The sequence below is a fragment of the Triturus cristatus genome, chromosome 1_1 (assembly GCF_964204655.1).
Source record: "Triturus cristatus chromosome 1_1, aTriCri1.1, whole genome shotgun sequence".
In the NCBI taxonomy this organism is placed as follows: domain Eukaryota; kingdom Metazoa; phylum Chordata; class Amphibia; order Caudata; family Salamandridae; genus Triturus; species Triturus cristatus.
Window position 1 is genome coordinate 473,823,363 of NC_140579.1, and position 14,562 is coordinate 473,837,924.

Consider the following 14,562-nt stretch of genomic DNA (forward strand, 5'->3'; position numbering starts at 1 on the left):
GTATTTGTTTTTGATAGTTAGCTGTTTTTAAATTGCCCCTAATGATGTGACATCACATGTCATTTTGCAGGTTTATTATTTTGCAGGTTTATTACTTGGCAAGTATATGACAGAATCATTCAATTTGTCCCGCTTGTTTAAACCTGAGACAAAAGATATACAACTCTTGTGATGCAGTCTGCATGAAACACGTTTTTCCTATCCTATCCTTCATTATGACCACTCACATAAATGGCAACTTGAACCGTGCAATAATTTTGGAAATCCCAAAGACACCTGCTGCAGGCACTGCAACACTGACCTTCTATCATCTTAGCATATGCCAGAGAACACCAGCTGCATCAAGACCTTCAATCTGGTTTCCAACCATCAAGTGTAATGGAACCTTCTCTGGTTGAAATAGGAGAAGTACTTGTCACCACACTCAATGAAGGAATTATTGTATCAGTCTAAAATGTATTACCTCATAAATATGTGGCCATACTCAGCTACTATATATGGGTTCCTCAGAGTTCTCAACTTGTGTTTCTTTGTTCACTCTCAGTTCTATCTCCTCCTCTTTTACATTTTTTTAGGCGTCCCTTGTCTCAGCAACTAGACTAGTAAAAAAGAAACCTCTGGTTGTAAACTGATTTCTCAAACATTTTCATCCATCTTCCTGCTATTTCAGTCCTCCCCGTCCCCACCACCCCCCAGTTTAATCCCTGGTCTACACCACTTGGAAAGCAAAAAGCTCAGGGAACATCTGGTAGAAAAGTGATGGGATTCATGGATGGCTGAGGTATGCATCCAGGCCAGACAGGAACCACCACTCTAGTCAGGGTAAGCTAGCTATACACTGAAAGATAACCTGTGCTCACTCTCTGCTGGCTTGGCACAGAGTAGTAAGGATTATCTAAAGAGGCAACGTGTAAATAATTTGTGCAAAACACACACATAGCAACACAATGAATACAACACAATAGGACTCCACACAGGAGGTTTGGGAAAATAGAGAATAGTTATCTGAGCAAAATAAGACCAAAACAACAAAAATCCAGTTTGTAGAAGTCGAGATATGAATTTTCAAATATTAAATGCAAACCTAGTGCTTAGAAGTAATTCGCAGTCAAACGGTTACTTGAGGTCGCGAGCCACTGGTAGAAATCCAAAGTTCTAGCGACCGCATTGGATAGCAGGCCGGCTAAGGACCCACGCAGAGCCCACTGAGGAAGCATCTTGGATGGAGCAAAGCTTTGACACTGAGGGCTCCATGCATCGATCTCTTCAACGCAATCAGTTGGCTGCATTCACGTTGAGCATCACTGACGCGAAGGCAATGTGTTGTTCACGAGCCGTACAGTGTCGTCACCGGGCCGTGCAGGTTGTAGAACCGCTGTCGTTGAACAGCCTCTGCATCGGTATTAAAGATGATGTGTCAGTTTCGATCGGCACAGTGGAGACAATGTGTCGGTTTTCATGAAAGCAGCTGCAGAATCCACGTTTGAGGCCTAGAACGTGTGGGGCACCTCAGGCAAGATTCACAGAAGGCAGAACCCAGCAGCACCAGCATAAATGTAGGAAGTCCTTTGTATCCCTGAGACTTCAGAAAACAGGAGGCAAGCCCTGTGATAATACTTGGAGGCAAGGCAGAGTCCAGCTCTCTTTCAGCAGAGCCAGGAAACAGCAGGCCACAAGGCAACAAGCAGAAATACAGTCCTTCCAGACAAACAGACCAGTTGAGCCCTTAAAGCAGCACACCAGTCCTTCTGACAGAGGTTCAGTGCAAGATCCAGAAGTGTCTAATTTTAGGGGATCAGAGACCCAGTACTTATATTCAAGAGTGCCTTTGATATGGGTGTGACTTCAAAGGAACTCCCTGAAGTGCACAATGATCCCTTTCAACCCTGCCCTGTCTGCCAGAATACCTGTGGGTCGTAAATCAGTGTGGACAGCAAAAGACACACAGATGATGAACAGAATGGAGAGCAAATCAAGCTTCCTATTGAAATGTAAGTGTCAGCCGCTCCCATTCTTCCCTGCCCTGAAAAACCCATCAGAATGCAGATGGATGCAGATGAGTGTGTTCAGAATGCAGATGAGCCTCACCTTTCTGTGTTTGTATCTGTCTAGAGGGAATGCACAAAGTATAGCTGTCACCCAACCCTGACATGTACCGGAGAAAGGCAGTCAGGCACATAGAGAAGTAAGTACAGAGAAATGTCCACTTTCTAAAAGTGGCTTTTTGAAAAAAGGAAATGTTAAATCCAACTAAACCAGTAAGGTGGATTTTTCATTACCATTTCAAACATATGAAATATGAAAAAGCTACTACTCTTTGATCAGGAATTACAGCTTAAAAGTGTATTAAGGAATTACCAATGCTGGCCTCTGAGAGGGGTAGGCCTCACAGTAGTGAAACATGAAATAGGCATTGTCATTACCAGGACATGCAAAACATACAGGTTCAGGTCCTACCTTTTTATTTACATGGCACACTGCCCTTTGGATTACTAAGGAAGGACCTACCTTAGGGGTGACAAATATAATAAAGGAGGAAATTATGGTTTGGCAAGTAGTTTTAAATGCCAAGTTTAAGTGACAGTAAACTGCACACACAGGAACTTCAGTGGCAAGCCGGAGAAAGGTTTGAAAGGCTAATTTTGTGGGTGGGACAATTAGTGCTGCAGCCCACTAGTAGCATTTAAATTACAGGCCCTGGGTATTTGGTATACCACTTTACAAGAGACTTACAAATGAATAAAATATGCCAAACAGGTCTAAACCAACTGCACCATGTTTAGAGGAGAGAGCACCTGCACTTTAGCACTGGTCAGCAGTAGTAAAATGCCCAGAGTCCTAAAGATAACAAAAAGAAAGTCAGAAAAAGAGGAAATTTGGGGGGGCCCTTCAGAGAGGGCCATATTCCAACAGAGAGCTTTTTGGGTAAGCGGCAAAGCTGGGCATTAGACATTCCAAAACCTCGGGGCTGGAACTCTCCATTAGCCCTGCAAGTGATGTAAACTTTTCTCATTTGGTACATTAGAAAGGGCAGGAGCACCATTAAAGGTTTATAAAGTGTGCTGTCAGCAGTGCAGCAGCCCTAATTTGAGCGCCCGGAAGTAGTGCCCTGGAAATTATTCTTAGTGTACCAGGGGGTTATATTGATGCCTCTGGGAAATGTTTTGAATTGTTCTGAGCACTTCTAGAGCTTGTACTTTTTCCCTAGGCTCTAGAGTGCGTGGACCCTGTTTGTTGGTCCTAATGCTGCATTGGCAGTACAGTACAAGTAGCACTTGATCAGATTTTATTGAAAATATAATCCTTTAAGGATAAGAATCATATTGACAATGAAAGGTTATGTGTCTGATACCATTCACATCGACTTCAATGGTCTTGCCATGGTTGATAACATGTTTTAGCCTCTATCAATATGGCGACACCTTGACAAAGCCATTAGGCTTCCCTGTTTGAAAACAACACCCCTTATATTGGCCAAGTATAAATTGGGAAATTAGGACTATAGATCTTAGGGCTTACATGATGTGTGACCAATTCTGAGAGTGTCATCAAAAGTGTTCCATCTACCTAATAGTACACATTTGCACTTTAACCCCTTCGGTGCGTCGGACGGCCAGGGGCTGTCCGACGCACCAGTGCTCATTTGCGTCGGGGACCGTCCTCGCACATGGCACAGGATATTTATCTGGTGCGGGCACCAGAGCGATTCCCTTAACCCCCCAACAGCCTCGGGAGCTGAGGAAGAGCTTCCCCAGCTCCCGAGGCTGCATGCACGGTTTCCCTGAAATGACGATCAGCACACATGTCGCGCTGACGTCATTTCAGTAGAAACCGAAACTGAAATGAGCCAAGAGGCTTATTTCAGTTTCGCTTTCTACGTGCTCAGGGGGCTATCTCAGCCCGCTGGGCGCATAGAAAGATGGGAGAGGTGTCATTGGAAAAGGGAGAATCTTTCCTTCCCAATGGTATCCCTCCCCAGTAGATCCCTGCTTGGGGATTGCCCCAGGAGGGCGATCCCCAAGCAGGGATCCACCCACTAGGTTCCAGGGAGGGGGGAGCGGTCCCTTGGGCAACGGCCTTTCCTCCCCCCATTTTATTTTGGGCACAGTCAGTCTTACTTGTAATTAGGGGTGGGGGCTGTCCAATATAGGCATGCCAATGCCACCAACCCTCTGCCGCAAAATGTCAGTCTTTCTGCCCCCCCTGGGAGGCAGATGGGGGCAGTAGCCCCCAATCTGCCCCCCTCAGGGGGTCAGAAAGCCCACTAGATAACAAGGATTTTTTTTCTAAATTATAATTAGGGGTGGGGGCTGCCCAATATGGGCATGCCAATGCCCCCACCGCTTTGCCACAAAAGTACAGTCTTTCTGCCCCCCCGGGGGGCAGATGGGGGCAGGAGCCCCCAATCTGCTCCACTGGAGAGGCAGAAAGCCCACCAGAAACCAGGGATTTTGCAGGAGATTCTGGGAAGGAAAACGTTGGGGGACCCACACAAGCCATAATTCGCTGAACTCCCCCGGGTGTCTAGTTTTCAGAAATGTGTGGATTTGGTAGTGTCCCAAGATGGCTGCCGAGCCCGGGGCCAAAAACCCAGGTGACCCCCCTTGCAAAACCAGGTTGTTTTGGGATAGGTCATTTTGATGTCTCCTCAATACGTTTTGGGCCCTTGTCTGTCACGGGTACTTGACCCACCCACGCGAGTGAGGTATCATTTTTTTTATCGGGAGACCTGGCGAAACGCTGGGTGGTAGGAAATGTGTGGATCCAAGTAGATTCCAGAACTTTCCCAGACAGAACTTTGATAAATGTAGGGTTTGCAGGGGATTCTGGGTAGAAAAACGTTGGGGGATCCACGCAAGTCATACCTTGCTGGACTCCCCTGGGTGCCTAGTTTTCAGAAATGTGTGGGCTTGGTAGTTTTCCCGAGATGGTTGCCAAGCCTGGGACCAAAAACTCATGTGACCCCTCCCCCTTTACAAAACCAGGTCATTTTCGGATACTAGGGGGCATCTGCGTTTTTTGGTCCTGGGGTCCGCAGCCATCTAGGGATGGGTAGAATTTTGTGAATCCACACAGATTCCAGAACTTTCCACCACAGAAATGAGAGGAAAATGTGTTTTTTCAAATTTTGAGGTTTTCAAGGGATTCTGGGTAACATAACCTGGTGAGAGCCAGACAAGTCACCCCGTCCTGGATTTCACTAGGTGTCTAGTTTTCAAAAATGTATAGGTTCGCTAGGTTTCCCTAGGTGCTGGCAGAGTTAGGGTTCAAAATCTACAGCTAGGCACTTTGCAAAAAAAGGGTCCATTTTCACTGTGAAAATGTGGTGTGTCCAAGTTGCGTTTTGGGCCGTTTCCTGTGGCGGGCACTAGGCCTACCCACACAAATAAGGTACCATTTTTCTCGGAAGACTTTGAGAAACACAGGATGGGGGCACTTTTGTGAATCCTTGCAGATTCCATAACTTTCCACCACAGAAATGTGAGGAAAATGTGGGTTTTTTGACAAATGTTGAGGTTTGCAAGGAATTCTGGGTAATAGAACCTGGTGAGAGCCAGTTAAGTCACCCCATCCTAGATTCCCCTGGGTGTCTAGTTTTCAAAAATGTATAGTTTTGCTAGGATTTCCAAGGTACCGGCAGAGCTAGGGTTCAAAATCTACAGCTAGGCACTTTGCAAAAAAAAGGTAAGTTTTCACTGTAAAAAATAAAGTGTGTCCACGTTGCGTTTTGAGCCGTTTCCTGTCGCGGGCACAAGGCCTACTCACACAAGTGAGGTACCATTTTTATCGGGAGACTTAGGGTAACAGAATTGTTATTACCTATTGACTTTCGATGCATCTCTGCCTTCCAAATGAAAGACAATGTGTAAAAAAGAAATCATTTTGAAAAATGACCTATAATTCTCATGCTGGTGAAACTCATAATTTCGGAAATGTGCAAATATCTACTGTTTCTAAACTCTATGTTTTGTTCCAATTTCAGAAATACATAGGTGTCTCTCATACCGATTCTTCCACGTATATATTTTCCCAAATGAATTGCTATATACCCAGTGCATCATAAAAAAAAACATTGCAAGACGCTGCTCAGTTATTGGCTCTGAGTTTGTCGGGTTCTTGGTGAACCTACAAGTCCTATATATCCCCACAACCAGAAAGGTCCAGCGGATGTAAAGGTATATTGCTTTCAAACAGCTGTCATAATTAGAAGAAGTTACAGGTGAAAACGCTGACACAAATGGCTGTTTTTTTCAACTAATTTTCAATTTTTTCTCTGTTCAATGGTTAGTTTCTATAAAGAAACCTTGAAGGAACTACACAAATGACCCCTTACCGAATTCTGAATTTTGTCTACATTTCTAAAATGTATAGCTTTCCAGGATCCATTATTGCTTTCATACCCATGTCCCAGAAAAATGCCAAAACTGTGTAAAAAATGTTGATTTTCTGACAAAAGTCTGCTTGTTCCTGAAAGCTGGGAAGATGGTGATTTCAGCACCACAACCCCTTCTTTGATACCATTTACAGGGAAAAAACAGACACTTTCATCTGTAGCCCTTTTTTACCCATTTAAAAAATAATATTAATGTAGCTGTATTTTGGCTAATTTCTGGGTCCCCTCCAGGGGAATCCACAAACCCTGGGTACCTTTAGAATCCCCATGATGTTAGAAAAAAAGGACGCAATTTTTTGTTGCAAACAAGTGGACTGGGGTACCAACTCATACTACCTCTCCTGAGTAGGCCTTCGATACCCTGAGAAAGTCAATTGCTACAATGGGGTACTTAATTCTCAGAAAAGGAAATGTTGCAGACCCACTAGTTGCACAGGACTCACACATCACTCACAACTAATAGGCCACTTCCCTATACCAATAATCACAAAAAAAATATCAAGATTCAATTTTGATCCAGAACCTAGTTGTACCTTTTCAAATACCACATGCATACATGCTTGCTGGCTGAATTATATCAAGTGGATGAATGAGCACAGTCAACAAATAATCACTTTGTGTGCCACACAGAGCTCCTCTCTTGCCAGCATCATTTTATAGGATTATGTACAGCCATGTGTTCATAACCTACATTCTCACTTCCAATGAGGATTTTCAAATCTTTCAAAGTTCCTAATAACCCCTGAAACGGTCGGCTAACAGTAGACACTAAGCACAACACTGCTGAAATCTCAAAATCTTACTACAGAATGAAGAATTCTATCGAAGAAAATAAGTGAATGTTTTCTGGAATATTTGTTGTTGTCTTTCTATTTGGGTTTAAAATAAAAGAAAGCACATTTTTTATGAAAAAGAAAAGATCCGTATTAAGAGGTCATTAGCACTGAACACAGTTGTTGTGGCTACAATTCTGTCAGTATTTACATATAACAATTGTCTGGATAAATAATAAAAGACTTTAAAGCTAAAAGACGAACTTTATATTCAGCTATTGGTCAAAGCAGATAGACCAAATATGTATTTGGTTATAAAACCTCGAATTCCATTTGAACAAAAATAGAATTATTCTTTGTGCCTGCTTTCAGAAATCTAAATCTTTCCGCTGTAAAATGAAAGGGTAATGCTGTTGTACTGAACTCGCAGGGCCGACTTTAGCTCTGGTGGCGCCCTGTGCGACAATGTTTGTTGACGCCCCCCAAAGACCACCTCCGTCAGGGATTCCCTCACTACTACCCTTCAACAGTGCCCCTCAAGTCTCCATAACTACTCTCTCACAGATGCATTAAATTAGTGTTATAGCATCACTGATACCAGTGTAGGGTGTCAGAGCTTTTACATCACACATATCACACAGAGACAATCAATCCATGGGCGTAGCTAGCCCTTTGGCTGCCCATGTCGGTCACTGGGGTTGCCGCCCCACGGCAGCTAATTGAAGAGTGGGGGGGATTGCCGCCCAGAGACGGCAGGTAAGAGCGGGGGGAGGCCGCTTCTGCTAAAACCCGTGCCACGTGGGGTGGACTGCCCCCCCTTTTATCCCCTACTATGCCACTGAATCAAGTAAACTTGTGTTAATCAGTGTATGGGAAATGTTACATAAGACAGAGGACTACAATAGGAGTCATGTCATCCATACTTGTAGGCAGTATAGTTTAAGAGTGCTTGGTCTGGCGAAGCACAAACTTAGAATATAAAACTTAACACTTTGGTTGGGGGTTCTCTTTAATAATAAGTGATTTCTGCCCAAATTAACCAATTTTGCAACATTAGGGTAATGAAAGACTGGGGAGAAAATCATAATTCTCTAACCTATACCATGCAGTTTTCATGCAGCTCTTTGATGACAGTTAATTGCTCACTGTTCTACATTAGGATTTTAACTTATAAACTGCAAGTAACAATAGAATAAAAGCAGCAACCTACTGACTTATTTACATGATATGCTCTTTGTGATGTGCATGGTACATGTTCTTTGCAGCAGGCATATTAGCCCTCTGTGCTACTGTTGGAAAGTGGGTTATTGGTAGGGGCAAATGTAGGTCTGCCACTGGCAATAAGGCCTCAGGCAATAGGACTCAGCATAGGTCTTAGAAAATTATCCCTATGCTCAACCCTTGGTAACGTGGCTGCGAGCAGACAGGCTTTTTTTTATATATATTTAATTGGCTTTTTCTTAATTGCAGTGCATAGACATTCTTCGGCAGCAAAATATATTAACATAGTCCATTTGACATCTGCATCATTTTCGAATAGCAGTGGTGGACAATCAAATAACTGTATCTTACACCAGCACATCATTGTGGGCCCCTTCTTTTCCCCCCACCCGTACACGCACCGTAGGGGATCATTGTGAATCCGAGAGCGAGAGTCCATAGTGTGTAAGCCATGGTTTCCATATTTTTCAGAACTTTTTGGGACAGCCCCGTGCTTTATAAGTCGTCTTCTCCCCCAACATGTACATATCCATACACTTTTTCCATTCAAACAGAGACAGACTCGCCACAGCCCCCCATGCCCTAGCCAGGTCACGTTTCGTCACCAGTAATCCTAGTTGAAGTAGGGTTAACTTTGGTCTGGGGAGGTCAATTTTGGTGGTTATTCCTAGCAATACGAACGGTGGATTAAGCGGAATTATCTCTCCCAGAACAGTTCCCAGCTCCTCCAACAGGGTAGCCCAGTACAATTGAATCTTTGAACATTCCCACACCGTCTGCAAAAATGTACCCTCTGACGCCCTACAGCACAAACAATCAGGAGTTTCCGCCCTCCCTATGCGATGCAGTCGCGCTCTGTCATAGTATGTTCTATGCAGATATTTGAATTGAATCAGTCTAAGCCGTGACTTAATGGCCACCTCTCGGGGGTGCATCAACACCATTTCCCAGTCCTCCATCTCTCCCAGCACTGACTCCCATTTCACCTGCAGCTTCTGCAATGTGTCTGGCTTATTATTAATTATTGTTCTATATGTCCAGGAAACCGCCTTTTCCTCTAATTCCCCCATCAGGAGTCGTCCTTCTAAAAGTGCTTATTCAGGGATGTCAGTGGTGTCTATGTGTTGTGCCCGCCATGCGTGGGCCAGCTGTAGGTATTTGTAGTGTTGAGTTGTGTTCATATCATACTCAGCCTGAAGCTGTGAGAAAGTGACCAGGTCTTTACGATATAATATGTCTTTAAGTTGTGAAATGCCTAGCAGGTCCCATTGACGGAAGCCTCGCAATTTTGTGATTTCCTGAAGCCGGTTCCCCATATATATAATGTGTGTATGGGCGCTTGGTAAACTGTGTGCGTTCAAGTACGTATGTAGGGTGATCTCTCTCTACGTGTTGCCATTCGTTCGCAACAACTAGATGGGCTGCCCAATAATATGCTCAAAGATCTGGTAGGGAGATACCACCATTATATTGGTTGCGTTGTAATGTCGCCAGTGCTATCCTCTGCGTTCTCCCATCCCAAAGAAATGTCCGTAGCACGTCATCAATTTTATTGAAAACCTCAACTGGTATTAGCTGGTAGGTGTTTTGCAGTACGTAAAGGAACTTTGGGAGCACTATCATTTTGTATAGTGCTGCCCTGCCTAGTAATGTCAGTGGCAAGGTCTTCCATCTATCCACGTCTGCGCAGAAGTCTCTGAGCACCCTATATAGATTGTGAGCCAGCGCCATTGTGGTATTTGTTGTGACGTCGATCCCTAGATACTTTATGCCCTCTCGTGCCAACTGGAGTTGGCTTGGGCCAACATTATAACCACCGTTCTTGGCAACTGGGTATAGGCACGATTTTCCCCAGTTGATTTTATACCCAGCATGTGCGCCATATGTTTTACAACTGTCCATGATTGTGGGGAGTGTCGTTTCCGGGTTTGTGACATACAGTAATATGTCGTCATCATATATGGATATTCGTTCGTAGGTCAGATCAGTCTCTCCACTCCGGAATCCCGTTATGTCTGGGTGCATACAGATCACACAAGCAAGCGGTTCCAGCACCAGGGCAAAAGGCAAGGGGGATAGTGGACATCCCTGTCGAGTGCCCCTACCTATAGGGAATTCCCGTGACACCACCCTGTTGACTCTAACTCTGACCATGGGTCTTTCATAAAGTACGGTGATCCAACATCTAAATACCGGACCAAACCCAAACTGCTCCAGAGCAGACATGAGAAAGGGCCAGTGGACAGTGTCAAATGCCTTTTCGGCTTGAGGTGTAGATCCTCCCTTTTGTTCACCACCTCCAACCAAATATGCAGTCTCCTCAGGTTGAGCCTCATCGACCTTTTGGGCATAAAGCCGGACTGGTCTCTATGGCTGAGATTAGTAATTAGCTCTGCGATCCTTTCTGTTACTATTCTGGCTAGCTTCTTAGTTTCCATGTTTATAAGGGAGATAGGGTGATACGAGCTACACGCCTGTGGTGGTCTGTCTTTTTTGGGGATTACCGCGATCGTGGCTGTCCACAAGTCTTTGGGGAGGCTTCCCTCCTCATGCGCCTCCAAGTATAACTGGAGGAGGTGTGGGCCAAAGAGCATCGCATGTTGCTTAAAGAATTCCAGGGGTAGCCCATTAGGCCCTGGGGCCTTTCCAGTTTTCACCTGGCCAATGGCTGCCATTATTTCTTCTATTGTATTCGTATCGTCTAATGTCTTTGACTCACTATCTGCTAATTTGAGGAGATGAATTGCCCGAAGATACACCTGGATCTGTGACAGCTCAGCTAAGTCACGTTGCATGTAGAAGGTCTCATAGCAGTCTGCAAAGGCGTTGGCTATTGCGACTGGGGTCAGATGAGTTCGTCCATCCCCTGCCTGTATCTGCGAAACCCATCTACTGTCAAGCTCTTTCTTGCTAAGCCACACTAGCAATCTACCTGTCTTGTCACCTACGTTGTACAGACGCCGGTGCATGGCTTGTATCACGTGCTGTGCGTCTCTTTTGCGTTATAACAAACAAAAGATGGACGGAATGCTGACAATGCAGACATTCTCCCCCAGTCAAGAGATCTGGGTTAAATCCATTGTTCTTTTGCCCACTAAGCCACTCCAGTTCAGACATGGCCATATGCAAATCAGTCTTGACCCTGTGCCTCATGGGAACAGTCCAGCCCGAACTGCCAAGCCATGTCTTCACTGGACCGGAATCAAGCATCCTAGGACCGGTTTCTGGCTATCAGCCGTCATCAGCCAGGATAGCTTGACTCCAGTGGCGTAGTGAGCACAGGACCCACGTCTGGGCATACCCATCCCACTTAGGGCGAAAAGCGTTACAACAAACAAATGATGGACGGAATGCTGACAATGCAGACATTCTCCCCCAGTCAAGAGATCTGGGTTAAATCCATCGTTCTTTTGCCCACTAAGCCACCCCAGTTCAGACATGGCCATATGCAAATCAGTCTTGACCCTGTGCCTCATGGGAACAGTCCAGCCCGAACTGCCAAGCCATGTCTTCCCTGGACCGGAATCAAGCATCCTAGGACCGGTTTCTGGCTATCAGCCGTCATCAGCCAGGATAGCTTGACTCCAGTGGCGTAGTGAGCACGGGACCCACGTCTGGGCATACCCATCCCACTTAGGGCGAAAAGCGTTACAACAAACAAATGATGGACGGAATGCTGACAATGCAGACATTCTCACCCAGTCAAGAGATCTGGGTTAAATCCATCGTTCTTTTGCCCACTAAGCCACCCCAGTTCAGACATGGCCATATGCAAATCAGTCTTGACCCTGTGCCTCATGGGAAAAGTACAGCCCGAACTGCCAAGCCATGTCTTCCCTGGACCGGAATCAAGCATCCTAGGACCGGTTTCTGGCTATCAGCCGTCATCAGCCAGGATAGCTTGACTCCAGTGGCGTAGTGAGCACGGGACCCACGTCTGGGCATACCCATCCCACTTAGGGCGAAAAGCGTTACAACAAACAAATGATGGACGGAATGCTGACAATGCAGACATTCTCCCCCAGTCAAGAGATCTGGGTTAAATCCATCATTCTTTTGCCCACTAAGCCACCCCAGTTCAGACATGGCCATATGCAAATCAGTCTTGACCCTGTGCCTCAAGGGAACAGTCCAGCCCGAACTGCCAAGCCATCTCTTCCCTGGACCGGAATCAAGCATCCTAGGACCGGTTTCTGGCTATCAGCCGTCATCAGCCAGGATAGCTTGACTCCAGTGGCGTAGTGAGCACGGGACCCACGTCTGGGCATACCCATCCCACTTAGGGCGAAAAGCGTTACAACAAACAAATGATGGACGGAATGCTGACAATGCAGACATTCTCCCCCAGTCAAGAGATCTGGGTTCAATCCATCGTTCTTTTGCCCACTAAGCCACCCCAGTTCAGACATGGCCATATGCAAATCAGTCTTGACCCTGTGCCTCATGGGAACAGTCCAGCCCGAACTGCCATGCCATGTCTTCCCTGGACCGGAATCAAGCATCCTAGAACCGGTTTCTGGCTATCAGCCAGGATAGCTTGACTCCAGTGGCGTAGTGAGCACGGGACCCACGTCTGGGCATACCCATCCCACTTAGGGCGAAAAGCGTTACAACAAACAAATGATGGACGGAATGCTGACAATGCAGACATTCTCCCCCAGTCAAGAGATTTGGGTTAAATCCATCGTTCTTTTGCCCACTAAGCCACCCCAGTTCAGACATGGCCATATGCAAATCAGTCTTGACTCTGTGCCTCATGGGAACAGTCCAGCCCAAACTGCCAAGCCATGTCTTCCCTGGACCGGAATCAAGCATCCTAGGACCGGTTTCTGGCTATCAGCCGTCATCAGCCAGGATAGCTTGACTCCAGTGGCGTAGTGAGCACGGGACCCACGTCTGGGCATACCCATCCCACTTAGGGCGCAAAGCGTTACAACAAACAAATGATGGACGGAATGCTGACAATGCAGACATTCTCCCCCAGTCAAGAGATCTGGGTTAAATCCATCGTTCTTTTGCCCACTAAGCCACCCCAGTTCAGACATGGCCATATGCAAATCAGTCTTGACCCTGTGCCTCATGGGAACAGTCCAGCCCAAACTGCCAAGCCATGTCTTCCCTGGACCGGAATCAAGCATCCTAGGACCGGTTTCTGGCAATCAGCCGTCATCAGCCAGGATAGCTTGACTCCAGTGGCGTAGTGAGCATGGGACCCACGTCTGGGCATACCCATCCCACTTAGGGCGAAAAGCGTTACAACAAACAAATGATGGACGGAATGCTGACAATGCAGACATTCTCCCCCAGTCAAGAGATCTGGGTTAAATCCATCGTTCTTTTGCCCACTAAGCCACCCCAGTTCAGACATGGCCATATGCAAATCAGTCTTGCCCTGTGCCTCATGGGAACAGTCCAGCCCGAACTGCCAAGCCATGTCTTCCCTGGACCGGAATCAAGCATCCTAGGACCGGTTTCTGGCTAACAGCCGTCATCAGCCAGGATAGCTTGACTCCAGTGGCGTAGTGAGCACGGGACCCACGTCCGGGCATACCCATCCCACTTAGGGCGAAAAGCGTTACAACAAACAAATGATGGACGGAATGCTGACAATGCAGACATTCTCCCCCAGTCAAGAGATCTGGGTTAAATCCATCGTTCTTTTGCCCACTAAGCCACCCCAGTTCAGACATGGCCATATGCAAATCAGTCTTGACCCTGTGCCTCATGGGAACAGTCCAGCCCGAACTGCCAAGCCATGTCTTCCCTGGACCGGAATCAAGCATCCTAGGACCGGTATCTGGCTATCACCCGTCATCAGCCAGGATAGCTTGACTCCAGTGGCGTAGTGAGCACGGGACCCACGTCTGGGCATACCCATCCCACTTAGGGCGAAAAGCGTTACAACAAACAAATGATGGACGCAATGCTGACAATGCAGACGTTCTCCCCCAGTCAAGAGATCTGGATTAAATCCATCGTTCTTTTGCCCACTAAGCCACCCCAGTTCAGACATGGCCATATGCAAATCAGTCTTGACCCTGTGCCTCATGGGAACAGTCCAGCCCGAACTGCCATGCCATGTCTTACCTGGACCGGAATCAAGCATCCTAGAACCGGTTTCTGGCTATCAGCCGTCATCAGCCAGGATAGCTTGACTCCAGTGGCGTAGTGAGC